Below are 7946 nucleotides of genomic sequence, written 5' to 3' on the forward strand. Positions count from 1 at the left end.
GCAAAAGACTAAGTTGACAAATAAAAGCACAAAGAAAAAACCAACAACAAAAATAATTTTATCACCCGGAGATAACCACTGCTAGCACACAGCCTATTCCAATCTAGTCTTTTTTCTGTGCTATAAATATGACATGTATTTATGTATTTAAGCGGATAATAGTGTATATGTTTATTTATAGTCTGCTTTTGAAGTTTTTATGATGGTTATCATCTTTCCATATCAATACTTTTTTTTTTTTTTTTTGGACAGAATCTTGCTCTGTTGTCCAGGCTGGAGTGCAGTGGTGTGATATCTGCCTTCTGGGTTCAAGCAATTCTCTTGCCTCAGCCTTCTGAGTAGCTGGGAATACAGGTGTGTGCCACCACGTCTGGCCAATTTTTAAAAATATTTTTAGTAGAAATGGGGTTTCACTGTGTTGGCCAGGCTGGTCTTGAACTCTTAACCTCAGGTAATCCACCTGCGTCAGTTTCCCAAAGTGCTGGATTACAGGTGTGAGCCACCACGTGGCCGTCAATAAATATTCTCATGCCATATGATTTTTATGGCTACTCAGAATTCTCTCAAACAGAAAATCGCATACATTTCTTAACCAGTGCCTTAGTGTTCTACACTTAGTAACCAGTGCTTCTTGCACTGGTTATTATAGAAAATTTTATGGGTATGCTTCCATAGTGAGTCTCATCATATATGGCTTCATAGGATCCCTGCATGTTATTGGAAGACATCTGAGATCAAGAGTTATTGTATGTATTAAAATAATTAAGATTTTGTTCTCTGTAGATTTTCTCAATTCCCCTTTTTGACATTAGTCATAGTAACTAATATTTACATCACATTTTAATGTAACCTCTGTCAGTTCTTGGAATAACATTTGTGCAACAATTAATTTTCCTAAAAGACACAATGCAGACTGCAAAACAATTTTATTACAATGTCACTGATGTGAGTCATTCATTTGGGAGATACTTATTGAGTGCCTGAAATAAAACTGTCTAGGCTGGCAATATTCTACAAACACTGAGCGTCCATAATGTACAAGGATATAGGCCGGCAATATTCTACAAACACTGAGGCAATATTCTACAAACACTGAGCTTCCATAATGTACAAGGATACTAAGAAATATAACTTCTTTTAAAGGATTTGCTTTCTACATACAGATGTAAGAAACAGAACCAAGACTAATTAAATAACAGTACAACAGAGGTCATAAGGCAGTTTCCAATGATGAATACAACAGGCAATGGGGGCTGTAATTGTTTTAAGATTGATCCCTATGGATGGGAACAGTTAGAAAAAGCTTCACGGAGAAAACACTAGATCTCTTTTTTTTTTTTTTTTTGAGATGGAGTCTCACTCTGTTGCCCAGACTGGAGGGCAGTGGTGTGATCTTGGCTCACTGGAACTTCTGCCTCCTGGGTTGAAGCAATTCTCCTGCCTCAAACTCCCGAGTAGTGGGATTATAGGTGCGCGCCACCATGTCCGGCTAATTTTTTGTATTTTTAATAGAAACGGGGTTTCACCATGCTGGCCAGGCTGGTCTCAAACTCCTGACCTCATGATCTGCCCACCTCAGCCTCTCAGAGTGCTGGGATTACAGGAGAGAGCCACCGTGCCTGGCCAGAAAACACTAAATCTTAAAAGGATTGAAAAGATGGAAATAAAAGGGGAGAGCTTTCATAAAGGCTATGGAAGAGTAAGCTAAGCTCACAAGATGTGTAAGAGTGGGAGGTACAGTCTGAAAGACGGATCATTGCTGGGTGTAAGAGGCGCTTGAATGCCTCCGTCTATCTTTCAGTCTATCGTAGCCTGGGCTCCACCTTGGATCGTGAGAGGAGAGTTTGGAGCAGTAGAGTGACTTGGGGGCCTGACACCCTGATGTAGCAAAAGTCAGTTCATAGTCTTCATGTCTCCTAAAACCTCTGTAGTAAGACTTTGAATTTATGTAGGAAAATTGTTTACCCATTATCTTCTTTCCTCTTGCTCATTGACTGGGATTCACATACTGAAACTAGCCTCGTAGTAAAATAGTTATGAATTCATATGTAGGCTGGGCACAGTGGCTCACACCTGTAATTCCAGCAGTTTGTGAGACTAAGGTGAGAGGATCACATGAGCCCAGGAGTTCAGAACCAGCCTGGACAACACAGCAAGACTCTGGTTCTAAAAAAAGAAAAACATTAGCCTGGCACAGTGGTGTGTGCCTGTAGTCCCAGTTGCTGAGGAGGTCGAGATGGGAAGATCACTGGAACCTGGAAGCCCAGGAGTTTGAGGCTGCAATGAGGTCTGATTGTGCCACTGTGATATATAGCCTGGGCAACAGAGTGAGATCCTATCTCTCAAAAAAAAAAAAAATTCATATGTAGAATCTGCAAAATTAAGTTTAAATATTCCAGTAATTGAACCAGATGTTTTCCTAAAACGTCATGATTAAGACAGTGGTCACACTGCAGTGAAACTTCTTTTACTAACATTTTTGTCTTGATAACCTTTTTTTTTTTTTTTTTTTTTTGAGATAGAGTCTCACTCCATCACCCAGGCTGGAGTGCAGTGGCACGATCATGGCTCACTGCAACCTCTGCCTCCCGGGTTCAAGCAATTCTTCTGTCTCAGTCTCCTGAGTAGCTGGGACTACACTACAAGCACCTGCCACCATGCCTGACTAATTGTTGTATTTTTAGTAGAGATGGGTTTTCACCTTGTTGATCAGGCTGGTCTCGAACTCCTGACCTCAGGTGATCTGCACATCTCGGCTTCCCAAAGTGCTGGATTACAGGCGTGAGCCACCGCGCCCAAATAATAACTTTTTATATTACAAAACAAATGCGATATCATTGGAAACATTTTGAAAATAGAAACAAAATCTTATAACCTAATCCCAAACATATGTAAATTTTCCAGTCTTGTCAACATGGATATTTATTTTTACTCAGTTGCAATAATGTTATATAAGCATAGCAAGCATGTTAAGCAGCATTCTATAAACACATTAAGTCAATCATTTTCATAATTACCATTTTAAGTTTGTATAAGCATCTTTGAGTAGATGTGTCTACTTTAATAATTTCTCTATGTTTAGATGTTTTCTATTTTTCCCTGGTTTGAGTAGAACTTTCCATCTGGTGTGCCATTGGCATTCTGGTACACAGAGATGGGATTCAGGTGTGGTGTCTCCTCAGTGCTCTGAGAGGCCATGGATGGGACCTACGGTGATCAGAGTCCTCATATTAGTAGGTTCTGGCTGCAAGATGCATCTTTGACTGATTGTTTCAGTGGGTTGTACAAATATCATTTTCAATGTGTGCCATTATATGAAAAAAGTTGGAATGCATTGCAACTTCAATTTCTATTACTATTACTAGTCACTGAACTTGTAGTGCTTTTACAATTGAGTTTTAATTAATTTTTTATAGTTTAATATATTTTAATAGCAAACTTACAGGAACGGCACAGAAGACAGACAACATTAAAAACTTCGGCTGGTTGCGGTGGCTCATGACGGTAATCCTAGCACTTTGGGAGGCCGAGATGGGTGGATCACAAAGTCAGGAGTTCAAGACAAGCTTGGCCAAGATGGTGAAACCCTGTCTCTACTAAAAATACAAAAATTAGCCGGACATGGTGGCGGGCACCTATAATCCCAGCTACTCAGTAGGCTGAGGCAGAAAATTGCTTGAACTTGGGAGGCGGAGGTTGCAGTGAGCCGAGATCATACCACTGCCCTCCAGCCAGGGTGACAGAGTGAGACACTGTCTCAAAAACAAAAGCAAACAAACAAACAGAAAACAACCAAAAAATGTACTTGCATGTAGGACAACTCAGAAAGTATAGTGAATGAACGGAATCTACTGTATGATAAAAATGCTACAAACACCATTTAGTTGCTGTCAATAAGAAATTTATTTGTTTTAAAAAAATCCAAATGCAGGCATTATCAGAAAAATTTAACAGGTTTATTATAATTATTATAAAGTTGCACTGCTGAAACTTGTTCACTGAAACATTTTGACTCGCATTAATGCTTTATGTCCCCGCATTTATATTAAAAATTCACACACAAATGAAAATGGAAAAACTGCCAATACCTGATTTCTGTCCCCTTTTCCACTCGCAATCATATGTACTTAGGTACCTTTTAACGCCATGGAAAAAAAAAATCTAATGTTCAGAACTACCAATAATAGGAGGAAGAGAATTTTTTTTTGTGTGTTTGTTTGTTTTTTTCTTCAGAATAAAGTGTTTCCCATCATAGTGGATTCTTTTTTTTTTTTTTTTTTTTGAGACAGGGTTTCACTCTTCTTGCCCAGGCTGGAGTGCAATGACGCAATCTCGGCTCACTGCAACCTCTGCCTCCCGGGTTCAAGCGATTCTCCTGCCTCAACCTCCTGAGTAGCTGGGACTACAGGCATGCGCCACCACAGCAGGCTAATTTTCTATTTTAGTAGAGACGGGGTTTCTCCATGTTGGTCAGGCTGGTCTTGAACTCCCGACCTCAGGTGATCCGCCCGCCTCGGCCTCCCAAAGTGTTAGGATTACAGGCGTGAGCCACCGTGCCCAGCATAGTGGATTCTTAAGCACATTTTCCACGTACGTGGTGTGTTAGCTGGATGTCTTTTGGCATAATTGTTACATGTTCGGCACGGATAGCACACAGGTTGGTGTCTTCAAAAAGGCCAACCAGATAGGCCTCACTTGCCTCCTGCAAAGCACCAACAGCTGCACTCTGGAAGTGCATATCTGTTTTAAAGTCCTGAGCAATTTCTTGCACCAGGCACTGGAAGGGAAGTTTGCGAATCAGAAGTTCAGAGGACTTCTGATAACGTCTAATTTTACCGAGTGCCACAGTGCCACAGTACCAGTACCAGGTCTGTAATGATGAGGTTTCTTCACTTGTCCAGTAGAGGGCGCACGCTTGTGGCGTTTGTAGCTAGTTGCTTCCTGGGTTTTGTTTTTTTTGGATATGGAGTCTCACTCTGTCGCCCAGGCTGGAGTGCAGTGGCGCGATCGTGGCTCACTGCAACCTCCGCCCCCCAGGTTCAAGCTATTCTCCTGCCTCAGCCTCCCCAGTAGCTGGGATTACAGGCGCCTGCCACCGCGCCCAGCTATTTTTTTTTTTTTTTTGTATTTTTACTAGGGACGAGGTTTCACTATCTTGGCCAGGCTGGTCTTGAACTCCTGACCTCGTGATCCACCCGCCTCGGCCTCCCAGAGTGCTGGGATTGCTTCCTGGGTTCTTTACCACCAATTGATTTTTGGGCAGTCAGCTTTGTACCAGCCCTGGTATAGAGATCTCCTTACTTAGACCCCTTCTTCTGCTGGAGCGTGGCGAGTTATAGGCAGCGCTCGTGTTGGAGAGCGACGGCTGAGTTTTAATTAATTTTTAAAGCAATACTTGAGGCTGGGCGTGGTGGCTCACGCCTATAATCCCAGCACTTTGAGAGGCCGAGGTGGGTGGATCACCTGAGGTCAGGAGTTCAAGACCAGACTGGCCAACGTGATGAAATCCCGTCTCTAACAAAAATAAATAAAAATTAAAAAATTAGCTGGGTGTGGTGGCGTGCATCTGCGGTCCCAGTTACTTGGAAGGCTGAGGCGGGAGAATCGCGTCAACCCAGAAGGCGGAGGTTGCAGTGAGCTGAGATCCCGCCGTTGCAGTCCAGCCTGGGCGACAGAGGGAGACTCCATCTCAAAAAACAAAGGGGGGGGTGGGGTGGGGGGGAAAGCAATGCTTGCACATAATACAAATGGAATCATACAGAAAGCTAAAAAGTGGTAGTATAGTAATCTGTTTTCACGCTGCTGACAAAGGTATAGCTGAGACCCGGCAATTTACAAAAGAAAGTTTTATTTGGACTTAGAGTTCCACGTGGCTGGGGAGACTTCACAATCATGGTGGAAGGTGAAAGGGAGGTCTCACACAGAGGCAGACAACAGGAGAGAGCTCGTGCAGGAAGACTCCTGTTTGTAAAACCATGAGCTCTTGTGAGGCTTATTCATTATCACAAGAACAGCAAGGGAAAGACCTGCCCCCATGATTCAATTACCTCCTACTGGGTCTCTCCCACAACACGTGGGAATTCAAGATGAGATTTGGGTGGGGACACAGCCTAACTATATCAGTTAGTAAGTTCTCCTTTAACCTCAGGCTTGTGTTCTTCTCCACAGATCCTTACTGTCACTAGTTTCTTGTGTATTGCTCTAGAGACATCCTAAAGCCAAACAAGTGGGCATGCATACACATATGTATATCTTAAAGGGCTACATTAAAAATATTTCCCACAGGTACAACCAACTGGAAGGAAGGCCCATGGTACATACGACGTGCCAAAGTGCCCACTGCATATTATCAGCCTTGCATGTATTCCTTGCTTTTATACACTAGTTTGCTTAAATTGCTTTTTTTCATCTAGTAATAATCTGGAGATTGTTCCACATTAGCACATGTAGAGCAACTTCATTCTTTTCAATGGTACTGTATTATAACCACTTTCTACAGAAGGATCTTTAGGTTTTCCCCAGACGTTTGTTACTCGAAACAGTGCTCTAACAAATATCTTTATATAGGCTGAATTTATCTGTTGCATAAATGTCTAGACAAGGAAATGCTGGGGAAAACAGTATGCACATATAAAGTTATGACTGATATTATTACATTTCCTTCCAAAGAGGTTTATCGTTTTTATCCCCACCAACAATGTACATGAGGGTCTATTTCCCAAACCCATGCTAACTCAATATATCTTTATCAGCCCAACGGATGAAAAACAGTGTCTCACTGATTTAATTTGCATTTAATCTAAGATTAAATTTTTAAGTTTCGTAAAACCAAGTCTATCTCTGTAATTGGAGAAAACATCATCCATGAACCTGAAAGGTAATAAGCTGATGAGACTAAATTCAAAGCAAAAGCTCGCTGAGAGTATCTGCCCCAATGATGAAGATGACAATAGTGTCTGATTTTTTGCTCAGTGCCACCTCCTCCGTTTCCAACAGATAGCATTTGGGAGTGATGAGTTATAAGAAAGTGTGGTGCGCTCGAGGCTTGCTTGAGGGTATGGAAATCTCGAGATAGGTCTGGAGAACCAGGGAGAGTTAATAGATACATAATGTAAGAAAAAAAAAAAAAAAGAAGAACTTAAGGACTGTCTGATCTGGGAGAAGCTTACAAAAATTAGCGTTTTGGTTCACTATTTCTCGCTCTTTCGGCGTTTCATTAACTGGATACCCTGCTATGAATATATATGTTGGGTGTAGTTAAGAGAACCTCTATGTCACTGAAACCGTCTTATGAGTTTTTTGGAGAAAATGAGAGTACGCTGGGAGACATGCTCTGCTTGCAAATTATCAACCCCCCAGCCCAACCCCATTCATCATTGATTTTGAGGAACTGATGAGTAAGACAGGAATATGTATGTTTGCCTACAAAATCCTCAAATCAGGCCACTGAATGTTCGACATGGGAACTTTGAATCACATAGAAGATACTCCAAAGGCCGAGAAAAATAGAAAGCCTCCCGACGCCCTGAAAAAAATCTTGACCATCCCTGACTTCCTCCAATATGTAAGAAAACCTATATTATTATTACACACACGCACACACACCCTCTATCCTCACTCGATCTTGTTCTATTCTATTTTTGAGCTTTGGATGTTAAAGTAAGGAACGAAGCTTAGTGGGGAAACACCGAAGTGCATGGCGCAAATTTAGATTTAAGCCTCACGTTAGATTCCAGATTTGCACATCGAGTCCTGCCCCTACCCAATCCCAGGACGTCACCGCTCTAGTCTTCGGCTGTTTTAAAAGCAAGCGGTTTTTAAAACCCCCAATCCTGCTCTTTGTGTTTGCCTCCTCGGAGTTGCCCCTCTGCAAGCCAAGAGTTCGGGATAGAAAACACCTACGTGGTGTTTTCCCCGGGCTCTCCCGCGCCGCGGTCGGCCGCCAG

Source organism: Mandrillus leucophaeus, unplaced genomic scaffold (genome assembly GCF_000951045.1).
Source record: "Mandrillus leucophaeus isolate KB7577 unplaced genomic scaffold, Mleu.le_1.0 Scaffold211, whole genome shotgun sequence".
Taxonomy (NCBI): domain Eukaryota; kingdom Metazoa; phylum Chordata; class Mammalia; order Primates; family Cercopithecidae; genus Mandrillus; species Mandrillus leucophaeus.